This window comes from Hemitrygon akajei, chromosome 1 (genome assembly GCF_048418815.1).
Source record: "Hemitrygon akajei chromosome 1, sHemAka1.3, whole genome shotgun sequence".
Classification (NCBI taxonomy): domain Eukaryota; kingdom Metazoa; phylum Chordata; class Chondrichthyes; order Myliobatiformes; family Dasyatidae; genus Hemitrygon; species Hemitrygon akajei.
Window position 1 is genome coordinate 220,113,424 of NC_133124.1, and position 19,197 is coordinate 220,132,620.

General features: G+C 49.6%; 1 protein-coding gene across 1 annotated transcript in view; it reads left to right on the plus strand.

Annotated features, from left to right (window-relative positions):
* The first annotated feature begins 341 nt into the window (after positions 1-341).
* Positions 342-19,197, plus strand: part of LOC140740065 (AT-rich interactive domain-containing protein 5A-like) — a 38,891-nt gene continuing 20,035 nt past the window's right edge. Inside the window, exon 1 of the mRNA XM_073068962.1 lies at positions 342-454. The gene's annotated coding sequence lies outside the window, so the exon portion shown is untranslated. The remainder of the gene's footprint in view (positions 455-19,197) is intronic.

The following is a 19,197-nucleotide window of genomic DNA, read 5'->3' on the forward strand; positions in this document are numbered from 1 at the left end:
CTTCTGTGTTCTTTCCCTCAATGCCTTGTTGCAATGAGGAAGGTATGGGAAGCGAAGTTTTTCACTGTGTCTCGGCGCAAGTCTGCTTGCCGTTGTTAGAATTATAACTCGCTGTTTCCTGATCCTTCCACCCCCGTACTACGTATTTCCAGTGTTTTGTGGTTTTATTCAATTCATCTGCGATTTTGCAATTTTGCACAAGTGTCTTGGAGATGCGATCTGAAATCTTCAAATGCAGCCGGCCAATGGGAGAGCAGTACTGTGAGAAAATGCCGGGGGCCTGACCAATCAGTGAGGGTGAGGGCGGGGCCTGCAGGCCGGCGGTGGGACATTCGCGTGTTCTGCTCTTCAGCGGGAGGGAGGGAGCGCCCCGTCTGAAAGGAGCCGCTCTCCGGATGAGAGTCCTGCGCACGGAGGAGGGTCTGATGTGGTCACTGTCCGGGAACTTTGTCAAGTAAGTGGAGACAGAGAGGGGAGTGAGGGTGCAGTTCAAGTGGAGCTGTCCATACTGGGGTGTGTGTGTGTGTGTGTGTGTGTGTCTCTGTGTGTCTCTGTGTGTGTGTGTGTGTGTGTGTGTGTGTGTGTGTGTGTGTCTGTGTGTGTGTGTGTGTGTGTGAGTGTGTGTGTGTGTGTGTGTGTGTGTGTGTGTGTGTGTGTGTGTGAGTGTGTGTGTGTGTGTGTGTCTGTGTCTGTGTGTGTGTGTGTGTGTGTGTGTGTGTGTGTGTGTGTGTGTGTGTGTGTGTGAGTGTGTGTGTGTGTGTGGCCGGGTGGAGGGCGTCGGGCAAGTTCGGCTTGCTGCTTCTGGTTGGACCTCAGCTCCCGGCAGCCGCTCCAGTAGCGAGAGAGAGATCAGCGGGTCGAGCGGCGGCTCGGAGTCAGCCTGAGGTGCCGAGAGCCCGCGTCAGGACTGACTCGCCCCTTTTGCCTTCCCGGACGCTGCTCGATCCGCTGAGGTCGAGGGCTCAGCTCCGGATTCTAGCATCTTCATCCATTTCTGTGTTCGTCCTCCGGACAGGCCGGGGCAACGGGCTGTGAGTGTCCTATGATTCCCAGACGAGTAAGCTCGGGGGTGGAAGATCGTGTGGAGTTGGCGGGCGGAGGCTTCAGCGGCTGGCCTGGGGTGGGCGAGGACAGTGGAGATCACTGGCGCAAGGTCAGCACCGTGGGAGATAACAGTGTAGTTACTTAACACTCCTTCCCCTACAGCTAAGAGAATCCCCAGTCCTGCCTTGGACTGCGGTGAGGGCAGACGGACACTTTCATATTCTGGTCCTCTTGAAATGAATGCTAGCGTTTCATTTGCCTTCCCCACCACCGATCCAACCTGCAAAATAACCTTTTGGAAATTCTGCAGGAGGACTCCCAAGTCCCTTTGCACTTGGGATTTTTATATTTTCTCCCCATTTAGATAACAGTCTGTGCTTTTATTTCTTCTACCAAAATGCATGGCCATACACTTCCCAACATTATATTCCATCTGCCACTTCTTTGTCTGACAAGTCCTTCACCAGCTACCCTGCTTCCTCAATATTACCTGCCCCCCATCTATCTTTCTATTGCTTGCAAACTTTGTCCACAAAACCATCAAGTCCATCATCCAAACCATCGACATACCATAAAAAAAGGAACCGGCCCCAACACAGAGCCCTGTGGAACACCACCCATCTCCGGCAGCAGTCCAGAAAAGGCTCACTTTATTGCTAATCTTTGCCTCCTGCCAATCAACCAATCCTCTATCTATGCTAGTATCTTTCCTCTGATACTGTGGGCTCAGCTTGGTCAGCATCCTCAGTCGTCTCCTAACCAAAGGCCTTCTGAAAATCCACGTACACAACACCAACCAATTCTCCTTTGTCTATCCTGCTTGTTATTTCTTTAAAGAATTTTAAATAGATTTGTCAAGCAAGACTTTCCGTTGAGGAAACCATGCTGACTACGGCCTATTTTATCATGAGTGTTATCTACTTTCACCTCTCTGTTATTCTTTATATCTATGAAAGATCTTTTGATGTCCTCTTTGATAGTACTAAGTTGTGCCTGGTTTGAGGAAGTGAATGTCTGAGGCCGGGCTACAGAGAGATTTGCTGGCGTGGTCACAGTGGTAAGCAGTATCAGCTCCGTTGTCAGGTTAGCGAAACCGAGGACCTTCTCTCTCGAGTAAAGCAGGCTAGAGAGCAGTCAGGGAGGCCTACCCATCAAAGGAATGGAGGACAGAGGCTCAGGACCCCAGGTGATGTGAGGAACAATCAGTGGGTCTGAGAGCAGCCAGCTCAGGTCTGTCAGAGCCAGGGGTGTGCAGTCAGGGGAAAATGGTCTCCCCGTGTAACAGCTCGACTGGGGGTGTGCTGTCAGGGGAAAATGGTCTCCCCGTGTAACAGTTCGACTGGGGGTGTGCAGTCAGGGGAAAATGGTCTCCCCGTGTAGCAGCTCGACTGGGGGTGTGCAGTCAGGGGAAAATGGTCTCCCCGTGTAGCAGCTCGACTGGGGGTGTGCAGTCAGGGGAAAATGGTCTCCCCGTGTAGCAGCTCGACTGGGGGTGTGCAGTCAGGGGAAAATGGTCTCCCCGTGTAGCAGCTCGACTGGGGGTGTGCAGTCAGGGGAAAATGGTCTCCCCGTGTAGCAGCTCGACTGGGGGTGTGCAGTCAGGGGAAAATGGTCTCCCCGTGTAGCAGCTCGACTGGGGGTGTGCAGTCAGGGGAAAATGGTCTCCCCGTGTAGCAGCTTGACTGGGGGTGTGCAGTCAGGGGAAAATGGTCTCGATGTGTTTGTGAACCAGACTGATCAACACCAGCACAGATCTAGAGAGACACCGAAAGCAGCACCGATCCAGTGTCCCCACAGGGAAATTTTCATTGCTAAAAACATGTGTTTGTATGGAAAATGTGGTCCTTTCGCTGTAATGATGTCAATTGAAAAGCAAACTGCTTAATGTTTACATTGAGCAGAACAAAGCGAGGGACTGAAACCACCCGAGGAAGTTTTGATTGCTGAGGAAGATCAGTCTGATAAAGGGGAAAGTACCGACATTTGATTATCAGTGAATTCCGACCAACAATGATATCTCAACCTGGGATTCTTCTGCCTATCTGCTGCTTTTCCCGTTGCTCCTGAGTGGAGCACAGAGCATCATGGACCATAAGACATAGTAGCAGGGTTAGGCCATTCAGCCCATTGAGTCTGCTGTGCCATTTGATCAGTTTGTGTCAATGGCCAACACAGTTCGAGGACTGTGCTAGGGGCAGCCCACCATTGTCACAACGCTTCCAATGCCAACATAACTTCTACACAACTCACTAACCCTAACCCGCACGTCCTTGGAAAGTGAGAGGAAGCCCATGCAGTCACGGGGAGAACGTACAGAGAGCGGTGGGAACAAGCTCCACTCTCGGCACCACAGCAGCACGGCGCAGTAACAACTCGGGGTATCGGACTTCAGAGTTCAATTCCAGTGTCAGCTGCATATCCTCCCTGTAGAATGCTTGGGTTTTTTCCCGGGTGCTACATTTGCCTCCCGCATTGCAAACTTGTACCAGTGAGTAGGTTAATTGTTCATTGTAAACTGTCCCTTGATTAGTTAGAGTCAAATCAGGGGTCATGGGCGGTGTGGCTCGAGGGGTGGAAGGGCCTATTCCGCTCTGTATTTCAAAAAGTAAATACATTTTAGTTAACTAATGGCAAACTGTACATTTACAGCCTGCTGCTGTGATTTAGCTGTTGGAACTATTCTACTTTGCTAGCACACAATTGCATTATTTTAATCTATTGGGTGCTATGTAAATGCTCTTCATTATTGTTGGTCAATTGAGAAAGTTTGTCTGGGGTTGGGAGCAAGCTGACACTCCAGGTAATAACCTACAGCACCGATCACCTGTTCAGCACGTACTGAGTGAGGGTCACACTGTGGGAGGGGTGGTACTGAGTGAGGGTCACACTGTGGGAGGGGTGGTACTGAGGGAGGGTCACACTGTGGGAGAGGTGGTACTGAGGGAGGGTCACACTGTGGGAGGAGTGGTACTGAGTGAGGGTCACACTATGGGAGGGATGGTACTGAGGGAGGGTCACACTGTGGGAGGGGTGGTACTGAGGGAGGGTCACACTGTGGGAGGAGTGGTACTGAGTGAGGGTCACACTATGGGAGGGATGGTACTGAGGGAGGGTCACACTGTGGGAGGGGTGGTACTGAGGGAGGGTCACACAGTGGGAGGGATGGTACTGAGGGAGGGTCATGCTGTGGGAGGGGTGATACTGAGGGAGGGCAACACTAGGAGGGGTGGTACTGAGGGAGAGTCACACTGTGGGAGGGGCGGTACTGAGGGAGAGTCACCCTGTGGGAGGGGTGGTACTGAGGGAAGGTCACACTGTGGGAGGGGTGGTACGGAGGGAGGGTCACACTGTGGGAGGGGTGGTATGGAGGGAGGGTCACCCTGTGGGAGGGGTGATACTGAGAGAGAGTCACACTGTGGGAGGGGTGGTACTGAGGGAGGGTCACACCGTGGGAGGGGTGATACTGAGGGAGGGCAACACTCTGGGAGGGGTGGTACTGAGGGAGGGTCACACTGTGGGAGGGGTGGGACTGAGGGAGGGTCACACCGTGGGAGGGGTGATACTGAGGGAGGGCAACACTCTGGGAGGGGTGGTACTGAGGGAGGGCCACACTCTGGGAGGGATGGTACTGAGGGAGGGTCACACTAGGAGGGGTGGTACGGAGGGAGGGTCACACTGTGGGAGGGTCACTGCCTTGCTCCCTCACCTGCATCAATGCCTGTAAGCCCCAGAAAACCCACTGACGCGTTCCAGTAGTTGGTAAAAGTCTTTGTTGAAAGTGCCTTTGAGGGATGTGAAGCCAAAGAGGGTGAACGGGGTCTGTTGTAACGCAAACAAAAGGTGGAGCAGGCTTTATGGGCTGAATGGCCTGGAGGAGTGATTGTGCTAAGGAGGTGTCGGGGATGGATGGATGGATGCCGGGGTCCTCCCGTGTCCTTGCCCTGACGTGCTCCGTCCTCAGCATTCCGCAGATGTGCAGAGCGGAGTCAGCACGGCGAAGGCGCGCGGGAGCAAGTGACGGCTTTGTTCCACCTTCCTTATTTTTAGATCTGCTGTGTCAGGAAGAGCACTGATACTCAGAATCCTTCACCTCCCGCACGGGAGGCAGGATGGAGTGTGCGAGTTGTGCACAGTTTGTGTTCCCCCTAACTACAGATGTATTAGTGTGGTGGATGCGAGGCTAATTCTAGGGCTGAGAGCCTATTCCTACCCCGAAAGGCTGAAGAAGACGTGTTTGCATTCTTTGGGAGTTTCGATGAACGAGTGCTGATTCTCACTATTGTCTTCTCTTCCCGCACTAGTTATGATTTTCCAGACTCTGCGGCCGCTTTCCTAGGTACATCTGTACACCCGCTCGCTAAAGCAAACATCTAACCAGCCAGTAATGCGGCCGCAACTCAATGCGTAAAAGCATGCAAGGGGCTTTGAATGTAGGTTGATTGTTGGTGACAGACGAGGCAGTCCGAGCATCTCAAAACCTGCTGATTTCCTGAGATTTTCACACACAACTGTCGAGACAGCTGACAGAGATGGTGCAAAAAGACAGCCAGTGAATGGCAGGTCAGAGGAGAATGGCCAGACTGGTTCAAGCTGACAGGAAGTCGTCAGTAACCCGTTACAACAGCGGTGTGCAGAGAGCATCATTGAACCTTGAAGTGGAAGGGCCACAGCGGCAGAGGATCACAAAGATACACTCAATGGCCACTTTGTTAGATACAGGAGGTACCTAATAAAGAGGCCAGTGAGTGTATTGTATTTTATAGTGATTTTTAAAAATGTATTACACTGTACAGCTGCTGCGAAACAAATGTCAGTGATAGTAATCCTGATTCTGAAACAATCTGTCTGCGGGAGGGACTCAGCAGTGTCTCTGATCAAAAGACATTCATTACCAAAGTACGCATACGTCACCATGTAGTACCGTGAGATTCATTTTCTTACAGAAAAAATAAAGAAATTCCATAGAATATATGACAAACTATACAGTATATAACCAATGTGCAAAATAGACAAATGTTATAAATAGTATAAAAAGTAAATAAATAATATTGAAGGCATGAGCTGCAGAGTTATTTAAAGTGAGTCTGTAGATTGTGAAATCAGTTCAGAGTTGAGGAGAGTGATGGTTGAGGGGTAATAACTGTTCCTGAACCTGGTGGTGTGGGACCTGATGGTTGAGGGGTAATAACTGTTCCTGAACCTGGTGGTGTGGGACCTGATGGTTGAGGGGTAATAACTGTTCCTGAACCCGGTGGTGTGGGACCTGATGGTTGAGGGGTAATAACTGTTCCTGAACCTGGTGGTGTGGGACCTGATGGTTGAGGGGTAATAACTGTTCCTGAACCTGGTGGTGTGGGACCTGATGGTTGAGGGGTAATAACTGTTCCTGAACCCGGTGGTGTGGGACCTTATGGTTGAGGGGTAATAACTGTTCCTGAACCTGGTGGTGTGGGACCTGATGGTTGAGGGGTAATAACTGTTCCTGAACCTGGTGGTGTGGGACCTGATGGTTGAGGGGTAATAACTGTTCCTGAACCTGGTGGTGTGGGGACTGATGTTTGAGGGGTAATAACTGTTCCTGAACCTGGTGGTGTGGGACCTGATGGTTGAGGGGTAAAAACTGTTCCTGAACCTGGTGGTGTGGGACCTGATGGTTGAGGGGTAATAACTGTTCCTGAACCTGGTGGTGTGGGACCTGATGGTTGTGGGGTAATAACTGTTCCTGAACCTGGTGGTGTGGGGCCTGATGTTTGAGGGGTAATAACTGTTCCTGAAACTGGTGGTGTGGGACCTGATGGTTGAGGGGTAAAAACTGTTCCTAAATCTGGTGGTGTGGGACCTGATGGTTGAGGGGTAATAACTGTTCCTGAACCTGGTGGTGTGGGACCTGATGGTTGAGGGGTAATAACTGTTCCTGAACCTGGTGGTGTGGGACCTGATGGTTGAGGGGTAATAACTGTTCCTGAACCTGGTGGTGTGGGACCTGACAGTCGAGGGGTAATAACTGTTCCTGAAACTGGTGGTGTGGGACCTGATGGTTGAGGGGTAATAACTGTTCCTGAACCTGGTGGTGTGGGGACTGATGTTTGAGGGGTAATAACTGTTCCTGAACCTGGTGGTGTGGGACCTGATGGTTGAGGGGTAAAAACTGTTCCTGAACCTGGTGGTGTGGGACCTGATGGTTGAGGGGTAATAACTGTTCCTAAACCTGGCGGTGTGGGACCTGATGGCTGAGGGGTAATATCTGTTCCTGAACCTGATGGTTGAGGAGTAATAACTGTTCCTGAACCTGGTGGTGTGGGACCTGATGGTTGAGGGGTAATAACTGTTCCTGAACCTGGTGGTGTGGGACCTGATGGTTGAGGGTAATAACTGTTCCTGAACCTGGTGGTGTGGGACCTGATGGTTGAGGGGTAATAACTGTTCCTGAACCTGGTGGTGTGGGACCTGATGGTTGAGGGATAATAGCTGTTCCTAAACCTGATGGTGTGGGACCTGATGGTTGAGGGGTAATAACTGTTCCTGAACCTGGTGGTGTGGGACCTGACGGTTGCGGGGTAATAACTGATCCTGAACCTGGTGCTGTGGGACCTGATGGTTGAGGGGTAACAACTACTCCAGAATCTGGTGGTGTGGGTCCTGATGGTTGAGGGGCAACAACTGCTCCTGAACCTGGTGGTGTGGGACCTGATGGTTGAGGGGTAATAACTGTTCCTAAACCTGGCGGTGTGGGACCTGATGGTTGAGGGGTAAAAACTGTTCCTGAACCTGGTGGTGTGGGTCCTGATGGTTGAGGGGTAATAACTGTTCCTGAACCTGGTGCTGTGGGACCTGATGGTTGAGGGGTAACAACTACTCCAGAATCTGGTGGTGTGGGACCTGATGGTTGAGGGGTAATAACTGTTCCTAAACCTGGTGGTGTGGGACCTGATGGTTGTGGGGTAATAACTGTTCCTGAACCTGGTGGTGTGGGACCTGATGGTTGGGGGGTAATAACTGTTCCTGAACCTGGTGGTGTGGGACCTGATGATTGAGGGGTAATAACTGTTCCTGAACCTGGTGGTGTGGGACCTTATGGTTGAGGGGTAATAACTGTTCCTGAACCTGGTGGTGTGGGATCTGATGGTTGAGGGGTAATAACTGTTCCTGAACCTGGTGGTGTGGGACCTGATGGTTGAGGAGTAATAACTGTTCCTGAACCTGGTGGTGTGGGACCTGATGGTTGAGGGATAATAGCTGTTCCTAAACCTGATGGTGTGGGACCTGATGGTTGAGGGGTAATAACTGTTCCTGAACCTGGTGGTGTGGGACCTGATGGTTCAGGGGTAATAACTGTTCCTGAACCTGGTGGTGTGGGACCTGACAGTCGAGGGGTAATAACAGTTCCTGAAACTGGTGGTGTGGGACCTGATGGTTGAGGGGTAATAACTGTTCCTGAACCTGGTGGTGTGGGGACTGATGTTTGAGGGGTAATAACTGTTCCTGAACCTGGTGGTGTGGTACCTGATGGTTGAGGGGTAATAACTGTTCCTGAACCTGGTGGTGTGGGACCTTATGGTTGAGGGGTAATAACTGTTCCTGAACCTGGTGGTGTGGGATCTGATGGTTGAGGGGTAATAACTGTTCCTGAACCTGGTGGTGTGGGACCTGATGGTTGAGGAGTAATAACTGTTCCTGAACCTGGCGGTGTGGGACCTGATGGTTGAGGGTAATAACTGTTCCTGAACCTGGTGGGACCTGACAGTCGAGGGGTAATAACTGTTCCTGAAACTGGTGGTGTGGGACCTGATGGTTGAGGGGTAATAACTGTTCCTGAACCTGGTGGTGTGGGGACTGATGTTTGAGGGGTAATAACTGTTCCTGAACCTGGTGGTGTGGGACCTGATGGTTGAGGGGTAAAAACTGTTCCTAAACCTGGTGGTGTGGGACCTGATGGTTGAGGGGTAATAACTGTTCCTAAACCTGGCGGTGTGGGACCTGATGGTTGTGGGGTAATAACTGTTCCTGAACCTGGTGGTGTGGGGCCTGATGTTTGAGGGGTAATAACTGTTCCTGAACCTGGTGGTGTGGGACCTGATGGTTGAGGGGTAAAAACTGTTCCTAAACCTGGTGGTGTGGGACCTGATGGTTGAGGGGTAATAACTGTTCCTAAACCTGGCGGTGTGGGACCTGATGGTTGAGGGGTAATAACTGTTCCTGAACCTGATGGTGTGGGACCTGATGGTTGAGGGGTAATAACTGTTCCTGAACCTGGTGGTGTGGGACCTGATGGTTGAGGGTAATAACTGTTCCTGAACCTGGTTGTGTGGGACCTGATGGTTGAGGGGTAATAACTGTTCCTGAACCTGGTGTTGTGGGACCTGATGGTTGAGGGATAATAGCTGTTCCTAAACCTGATGGTGTGGGACCTGATGGTTGAGGGGTAATAACTGTTCCTGAACCTGGTGGTGTGGGACCTGACGGTTGCGGGGTAATAACTGTTCCTGAACCTGGTGCTGTGGGACCTGATGGTTGAGGGGTAACAACTACTCCAGAATCTGGTGGTGTGGGTCCTGATGGTTGAGGGGCAACAACTGCTCCTGAACCTGGTGGTGTGGGACCTGATGGTTGAGGGGTAATAACTGTTCCTAAACCTGGCGGTGTGGGACCTGATGGTTGAGGGGTAAAAACTGTTCCTGAACCTGGTGGTGTGGGTTCTGATGGTTGAGGGGTAATAACTGTTCCTGAACCTGGTGGTGTGGGACCTGATGGTTGAGGGGTAATGACTGTTCCTGAACCTGGTGGTGTGGGACCTGATGATTGAGGGGTAATAACTGTTCCTGAACCTGATGCTGTGGGACCTGATGGTTGAGGGGTAATAACTGTTCCTGAACCTGATGGTTGAGGAGTAAGAACTGTTCCTGAACCTGGTGGTGTGGGACCTGATGGTTGAGGGGTAATAACTGTTCCTGAACCTGGTGGTGTGGGACCTGATGGTTGAGGGTAATAACTGTTCCTGAACCTGGTGGTGTGGGACCTGATGGTTGAGGGGTAATAACTGTTCCTGAACCTGGTGGTGTGGGACCTGATGGTTGAGGGATAATAGCTGTTCCTAAACCTGATGGTGTGGGACCTGATGGTTGAGGGGTAATAACTGTTCCTGAACCTGGTGGTGTGGGACCTGACGGTTGCGGGGTAATAACTGTTCCTGAACCTGGTGCTGTGGGACCTGATGGTTGAGGGGTAACAACTACTCCAGAATCTGGTGGTGTTGGTCCTGATGGTTGAGGGGCAACAACTGTTCCTGAACCTGGTGCTGTGGGACCTGATGGTTGAGGGGTAACAACTACTCCAGAATCTGGTGGTGTGGGTCCTGATGGTTGAGGGGCAACAACTGCTCCTGAACCTGGTGGTGTGGGACCTGATGGTTGAGGGGTAATAACTGTTCCTAAACCTGGCGGTGTGGGACCTGATGGTTGAGGGGTAAAAACTGTTCCTGAACCTGGTGGTGTGGGTCCTGATGGTTGAGGGATAATAGCTGTTCCTAAACCTGATGGTGTGGGACCTGATGGTTGAGGGGTAATAACTGTTCCTGAACCTGGTGGTGTGGGACCTGATGGTTCAGGGGTAATAACTGTTCCTGAACCTGGTGGTGTGGGACCTGACAGTCGAGGGGTAATAACAGTTCCTGAAACTGGTGGTGTGGGACCTGATGGTTGAGGGGTAATAACTGTTCCTGAACCTGGTGGTGTGGGGACTGATGTTTGAGGGGTAATAACTGTTCCTGAACCTGGTGGTGTGGGACCTGATGGTTCAGGGGTAATAACTGTTCCTGAACCTGGTGGTGTGGGACCTTATGGTTGAGGGGTAATAACTGTTCCTGAACCTGGTGGTGTGGGATCTGATGGTTGAGGGGTAATAACTGTTCCTGAACCTGGTGGTGTGGGACCTGATGGTTGAGGAGTAATAACTGTTCCTGAACCTGGCGGTGTGGGACCTGATGGTTGAGGGTAATAACTGTTCCTGAACCTGGTGGTGTGGGACCTGATGGTTGAGGGTAATAACTGTTCCTGAACCTGGTGGTGTGGGACCTGATGGTTGAGGGGTAATAACTGTTCCTGAACCTGGTGGTGTGGGACCTGATGGTTGAGGGATAATAGCTGTTCCTAAACCTGATGGTGTGGGACCTGATGGTTGAGGGGTAATAACTGTTCCTGAACCTGGTGGTGTGGGACCTGACGGTTGCGGGGTAATAACTGTTCCTGAACCTGGTGCTGTGGGACCTGATGGTTGAGGGGTAACAACTACTCCAGAATCTGGTGGTGTTGGTCCTGATGGTTGAGGGGCAACAACTGTTCCTGAACCTGGTGCTGTGGGACCTGATGGTTGAGGGGTAATAACTGTTCCTGAACCTGGTGGTGTGGGACCTGATGGTTGAGGGATAATAGCTGTTCCTAAACCTGATGGTGTGGGACCTGATGGTTGAGGGGTAATAACTGTTCCTGAACCTGGTGGTGTGGGACCTGACGGTTGCGGGGTAATAACTGTTCCTGAACCTGGTGCTGTGGGACCTGATGGTTGAGGGGTAACAACTACTCCAGAATCTGGTGGTGTGGGTCCTGATGGTTGAGGGGCAACAACTGCTCCTGAACCTGGTGGTGTGGGACCTGATGGTTGAGGGGTAATAACTGTTCCTAAACCTGGCGGTGTGGGACCTGATGGTTGAGGGGTAAAAACTGTTCCTGAACCTGGTGGTGTGGGTCCTGATGGTTGAGGGGTAATAACTGTTCCTGAACCTGGTGGTGTGGGACCTGATGGTTGAGGGGTAATAACTGTTCCTGAACCTGGTGGTGTGGGACCTGACGGTTGCGGGGTAATAACTGTTCCTGAACCTGATGCTGTGGGACCTGATGGTTGAGGGGTAACAACTACTCCAGAATCTGGTGGTGTGGGACCTGATGGTTGAGGGGTAATAACTGTTCCTAAACCTGGCGGTGTGGGACCTGATGGTTGTGGGGTAATAACTGTTCCTGAACCTGGCGGTGTGGGACCTGATGGTTGTGGGGTAATAACTGTTCCTGAACCTGGTGGTGTGGGACCTGATGGTTGAGGGGTAATAACTGTTCCTGAACCTGGTGGTGTGGGACCTGATGGTTGAGGGGTAATAACTGTTCCTGAACCTGGTGGTGTGGGACCTGATGGTTGAGGGGTAATAACTGTTCCTGAACCTGGTGGTGTGGGACCTGATGATTGAGGGGTAATAACTGTTCCTGAACCTGGTGGTGTGGGATCTGATGGTTGAGGGGTAATAACTGTTCCTGAACCTGATGGTGTGGGACCTGATGGTTGAGGGGTAATAACTGTTCCTGAACCTGATTGTGTCATGGGACCTCAGGTTTCAGTGCTTCCTGCCTGATCATGATTGTGAGAAGAGAGCATGGCCTCCATGTTGAGGGTCCTTGATGATGTATGATGCTTTCTTGTGGCAACAGTTCGTGTAGATGTGCTCATTGCCGGGGAGGGCTTTGGCTATGATGGACTGGGCTAAATCCACCACTTTCTATAGACTTTTCCATTCTCGGGCATTGGTATTTCCAAACCAGTTGGAAGGAATTGTCAGTTTTTCAGGTTGAAAACCCTGCATCGGGACAAAAGGGCAGATGTTGAGATGTTTCTACTCGTGGGAGAGTCTTAAGCAGAGAGAAAGAGCTGCATGAGAAGGGAGCTGCAGCTGATGTGTCGGAGGTACTCAGTGAGTTGAACAAGATCTCTGTTGTGGGGACGACAGACCAGCTCCCTCTCCTCTCTCAGTCCTGAGCTGGGGTTTCAACTTGAAACTTTGACAATTCCTTGCCCAGCCATTGACAGATTGCTTGTTGCTCAGGTTCCAGCTTCACGCGTCCAGAATCAGAATCAAGCTCACTATCACTAAAGTACAGCACTGTGCTAACATCTTAGGCACATATATATATATAGCAAGGGTGCCCAAGACTTTACAGTAGTGTATCTGTCAATGTAGGGTGGACAGCGAGTTTGTAAATCTGGCGGGAGCAAAGGATGTTGGGAATTGCAAGGGTGGGGCGCTGTGGGAGGGGTGGTAGAGGAGTGCCAGGGCAGGGGGTGGCACTGGTGCTGACACATCCAGCCTTGAGGCACCAGGCAAGTTCATTTGATCCAAGCATTTGATTTATTGATCATTACAGAATGTCTCTGTGGTGCTTCCAGCTCCCTGCCCTCTCCCTTCCCTGTGCCTCCCACTCTCAGCCCACAATAGGGACCCGTATCAGAAACACATTTATCATCACTCACATGTGTCATGAAATTTGTTTTTATGCAATAGCAGTACAGTGCAATACATAAAATTTCTACATCTGTGCAAAAATCCTAGGCACCCTAGCTATATATACAGTATGTGTCTAAAATCTTCTACCACACAGTACTGTATATTGTGAAGTTTGTAGTTTTGCACCATCAGTAGAGTGCAATACATAAAATATACTATAAAATAATAAAAAATGTATATTAAAAACAAGATAAACACTGAATAATGTAAAAGGAGAGTTAAAATAGTGAAAGTAATGTTCATGGGTTCATTGTCTATTCAGAAATCTGATGGCAGAGGGAAATAATTGGATCCTAAAACTTTGTGAAGGTCTTCAGGCTCCTGTACCTCTTCCCCGATAGTAGTAATGAGAAGAGGGCATGTCCTTGGTGGCGTGGGCCCTTAATCATGAATACCACCTTTTGAAGATGTCCTCGATGGTGGGGAGGCCAGTGTCCATGATGGAGCTGGCTGGGTCTACAAACCTCTGCAGCATTTTTTCCAGTCCTGTGCAGTGGTGCCTCCATACCAGGCAGTGATGGAACCAGTTAGAATGCTCTCCATGGTTCATCTGCAGAAATTTACTAGAGGTTTTGATGGCATACCAAGTCACCTCAAGCTACCCTCTTTGTAATTGTATCGATATTTTGGACCCAGGATAGATCTTCAGAGACGTTGTCACCCAGGAGCTTGAAGCTGCTCACCCTTCCCTCTGCTGACCCCTTGGTGAGTGTACTCCTGACGTCACCTTCCCAAAGCTGCTCACCCTTCCCTCTGCTGATGGTGTGTGTTCTCCCAACTTCCCCTTACTGAAGTCCACAATCAATTCCTTGGTCTTAGAAGTTGAATGGAAGGTTGTTGTTTCAACACCACTCAACCAGCTATTCTACCTCACTCTTGTCACCATCTGAGATTCTGCCAACAACTGGCAAATTTATAGATGGAAAAGCAGTAGATAAGGGGGTGTTTATTTGCAAATAAATTGCATAATAATTTCTTTTTGCAGAGTGTGGTGAATCTCTGTTGTGGAGTTGAGATCACAGTTGGGGGGGGTGGGATTTAATGTGGTGACGCATATTTGACAGATCAGGAAACTGAGTACAGTAGGGAATGTCAGCCATGGAGGGGCTGACAGCCTTACTCTTCTTGCAGATGCAGACAGGATTGGCCTGAGCTGGGTGAGCAGTTCTCAGGCTCCAGGAGTTCAGTAAACACTCCCAGATCCACAGCTCTTCCTGATGTGGGAGGCCATGGCCAGTGGAAATAACTGTGCACTTGGCAGCCGGTTAATGCAGAGGAAGATGTCATTAATGGCACTGAGCAACTGGATAAAGGCAGGGACTGAAGGCTGAGGTGGGCCCAGTATTCAGGGGGAGGGCACTGCTCCCCCAACCATCACCATGGAATCTTTATGTTCACCCAAGGGGGCAAGTTACAATCAAAGCAAAAGATTGCAAATGCTAGAAAATCTGAAATAAGTGCTTTATTAGAATTAGTATTATTGGTCACAGGCACATGGAAACCTCCAAACATACAGTGAATATGTTATTTGCATCAATGACCAACGCGTTCTGAGGATTGAGCTGGGGCAGCCCAGAAGTGAGAAGATGGCCTGTTTCAGATGGTCCTTAGTGATTGACGCTGCCTTCTCAACCTCTCACTGCTGCGGGCAGAAGTTCCCACTTGCTTCAAAATGACACCAATTATACCAGTGCCTAAGAAAAATAATGTGGGCTGCCTTAATGACTATTGCCCAGTAGCACTCACATCTACAGTGATGAAATACTTTGAGAGGTTGGTCATGACTAGAATGAACGCCTGGCTCAGCGAGGACCTGGACCCACTGCAATTTGCCTATCTCCACGATAAGTCAATGGCAGACGCAATCTCAATGGCTCCCCACACGCCTTTAGACCACCTGGACAACACAAACACCTATGTCAAGATGCTGTTCACCAACTATAGCTCAGCATATAACACCATCATTCCCACAATCCTGATTGAGAAGTTGCAGAACCTGGGCCTCTGTACCTCCCTCTGCAATTGGATCCTCGACTTCCTAACCGGAAGACCACAATCTGTGCAGATTGGTGAAAACATATCCTCCTCGCTGTCGATCAACACTGGTGCACCTCAGGGGTGTGTGCTTAGCCCACTGCTCTACTCTCTCTATACACATGACTGTGTGGCTAGGTAGAGCTCAAATGCCATCTATAAATTTGCTGATGATACAACCATTGTTGGTAGAATCTCAGGTGGTGACGAGAGGGTGTACAGGAGTGAGATATGCCAACTAGTGGAGTGGTGCCACAGCAACAATCTTGCACTCAATGTCAGGATGATGAAAGAGCTGATAGTGGACTTCAGGAAGGGTAAGACAAAGGAGCACATACCAATCCTCACAGAGGGATCAGAAGTGGAAAGTGTGAGCAGTTTCAAGTTTTGGGTTTCAAGATCTCTGAGGACCTAACCTGGTCCCAACATATCGATGTAGTTATAAAGAAGGCAAGACAGCTGCTATACTTCATTAGGAGTTTGAAGAGATTTGGTATGTCAACAAATACACTCAAAAACTTCTATAGATGTATCATGGAAAGCATTCTGACAGGCTGCATCACTGTCTGGTATGGGGGGGAGGGGCTACTGCACAGGACCGAAAGAAGCTGCAGAAGGTTGTAAATCATGTCAGCTCCATCTTGGGCACTAGCCTACAAAGTACCCAGGACATCTTTAGGGAGCAGTGTCTCAGAAAAGCAGCGTCCATTATTAAGGACCCCCAGCAACCAGGGTATGTTCTTTTCTCACTGTTACCATCAGGTAGGAGGTACAGAAGCCTGAAGGAACAGCTTCTTCCCCTCTGCCATCTGATTCCTAAATGGACGTTGAATTCTTGGACAACTTCTGTTTTTTGCACAACTTTTGACCTATTCAATATACATATACTGTAATTTATTTACTTATTTTTTTCTCTCTGATAGATTATGTGTTGTATTGAGCTACTGCTGCTAAGTTAACAGATTTCACGTCACATGCCGGTGATAATAAACCTGATTCTGATTTCTTCTTGGTGCACCGTCTTTTGAAGGTGTCCTCAATGGTTTGGAGGCTCATGCATATGATGAAGCTGCGTCTACAACCCTTCGTAGCTTCTTTTGATCCTGTGCTTTGGAGTTTCCATAGCAGTCAGTGATGCTACCAGTCAGTGATGCTACCAGGCAGTGATGCTACCAGGCAGTGATGCTACCAGGCAGTGATGCTACCAGTCAGAAATCTCTCCACGGTACTTCTGTAGAAGTTTGTGGGAGTCTACTGTGACAAAATCTCCTCATCCTCCTGATGAAATATAGCTGGAGTCATGCTTTCTTCATAATTACAACAATAATGCTGGGCCCTGGATAGATCTTCAGAGATGTTGACACCCAGCAACTTGAACTTGCTCACCCTTTCCACAGCTGATCCCTTGATGAGGACGGGTGTGTGTTCCCTCAGCTTTCTCTTCCTAAAGTCCACAATCAATTCCTTGGTTTTACCGATGCAGAGTGCAAGGTTGCTGCTGTGATACCACTCAACCAGCTGATCTATCTCACTTCTGTATGCCACCTTGTCTCCATCTGAAATTCTGCCACCAACAGTTGTGTCATCAGCAAATTCACAGATGGTGTTTGAGCTGTACCTAGCCACATAGCCGTGGGTGTAGAGAGTGCAGAGCAGTGGTGTAAACACATGTCCTTGAGGTGCACCAGTGTAGATTGTCAGAGAGGTGGAAATGTTATTTCTATTCACACTGACTGTGGCCTCCTGAAGTCAAAAATCCAGTTGCAGTGGGAGGTACAGAGATCCAGATTCTGAAGCGTGTTAGTACTGAGGGCGTGATGGTGTTGAACACCGAGTTGTAATGAATAAACAGCTGCCTGATGTAGGTAATACCGTTGTCTAGGTGATCCAAGGCCTAGACGAGAGCCAGTGAGATTTCATCTGCTGTGGACCTGTTGTGGTGAGTCCAGGTCCTTGCTGAGGCAGGAGTTGATTCTAGCCATGACCAGCCTCTCAAAGCATTCCGTATAAGTAGGCATGAGTGCAACTGGGTGATAAATATCCTCACACTGCTCTCCCGGGGTACCGGTATGATTAATGCCCTTTTGAGGCAGGTGGGAACTTCTGGCTGCTACAGTGAGAGATTGAAGAAGTCTTTGAACACTCCTGCCAGTTGGTTGGCACAGGTTGTTAGTACCCAGCAGGTACACCATTGGGCGAAGACATCTTGCAAGGATGTACTGACGTTGGCCTATGAGGCAGAGATCAGAGGGTTGCTGGATGCTGTGGAGAATGGCACAGGTGTAGTTTTATTCTCCCTGACAAAGAGTGCGTAGAAAGCATTGAGGTTCTTGGGGAGTGAAGCCTCACAGCCCTTTATGAGGTTAGCTTTCACCTTATAGGAAGAATTAGCTGGTAAACCCTGGTATACCTGTGATCCTATCTGTAACTTCACATCAGATTGCACTTTTGCCTTTTGTAGATTGTACCTTGGCTTCTTGTAAGGTTCTCGATCACTGGTCTTGAATGCCACAGATCTAGCACTCAGCAGACTATGAATCTCCTGGTTCATCCACAGCTTCTGGTTTGAGTTTGTTCGGTATGTTCTTGAAGCCACACACTGATCCCACACAGCTCTTGGTGAAGTTGGGTGATGACTGTGGCATATCATTTAGATCCAAAGATGAATCCCTGAATGAGTTCCAGTCCACCGATTTAAAGCAGCCGGAAGACCTCTCCTGGGACCAGTGCCATCACAAAGAAGGCACAACAGCATCTCTGCATCCGTAAAAGTTTGAGTAGGTTCTGCATGGCACCAAAAACTTTGACAAACTTCTATAGATGCACAGTAGAGAGTATCCTGACTGGTTGCATTATGGCCTGATATGGAAACATCAATTCCCAGGAATGGAAAAGACTACAGAAAGCTGTGGATACAGCCCAGTCCATCACAGGCAAAACCCTCCCCACCATTGAGCATATTTAGATGAAGCATTTCCACAAGAAATCAGCATCCATCATCAAGGAGCCCATCGATGCCATGCCCTCTCCCCACAAGCGTGACTAGGCAGGAGGCAGAGGAGCCTTAGGTCCCACACCACCAGGTTGAGGAACAATTATTACCCTACACCTTCAGGGTCCGGAACCAACGTGGATAACTTCACTCGTATGAACACGGAGCTGATTCTACGACCTACAAACTCACTGTCAAGGTCTGGACAACTTGTTCTCAGGATTAATTCATGTTTTTTCAGTTTGTCTACCATTGCACATTGGCTGTTTGTCAGACTGTTCCCTTTAAGCTGCGCGGGTGCGTGGCTGCGCAGTAATGGAAACGCTCCCAAGCTCGGAGCCTTTCTTGCCACGCAGCTGCTATTTTCTTTTATATAATCCTTTATTAGAGTGCCGCACAGTTTTCAGGCCGTATAAAAATTTCCTGTAAAAGAAAGAGGGAATTTTGTTTGTTAGTGTGTGTGTGTGTGTGTGTGTGTGTGTGTGTGTGTGTGTGTGTGTGTGTGTGTGTGTGTGTGTGTGTGTGAGTGTGTGAGTGTGTGAGTGTGTGAGTGTGTGAGTGTGTGAGTGTGTGTGTGTGTGTGAGTGTGTGAGTGTGAGTGTGTGTGTGTGTGTGTGTGCGCGCGCGCGCGCCCGCGCGCACAACTTCTATTGTATTTCTTTATTTTCCTGTGAATTTTCCTGGGAATTTATTTTTCCCTTAGAAAATTCATCTCAAGGTAGTGTATGACAACATAAATGTACTTTGATAACAAATTTACTTTGAAACTTGTAAGTGCTCCTCTCCCTCCCCTGGCCACATCTTT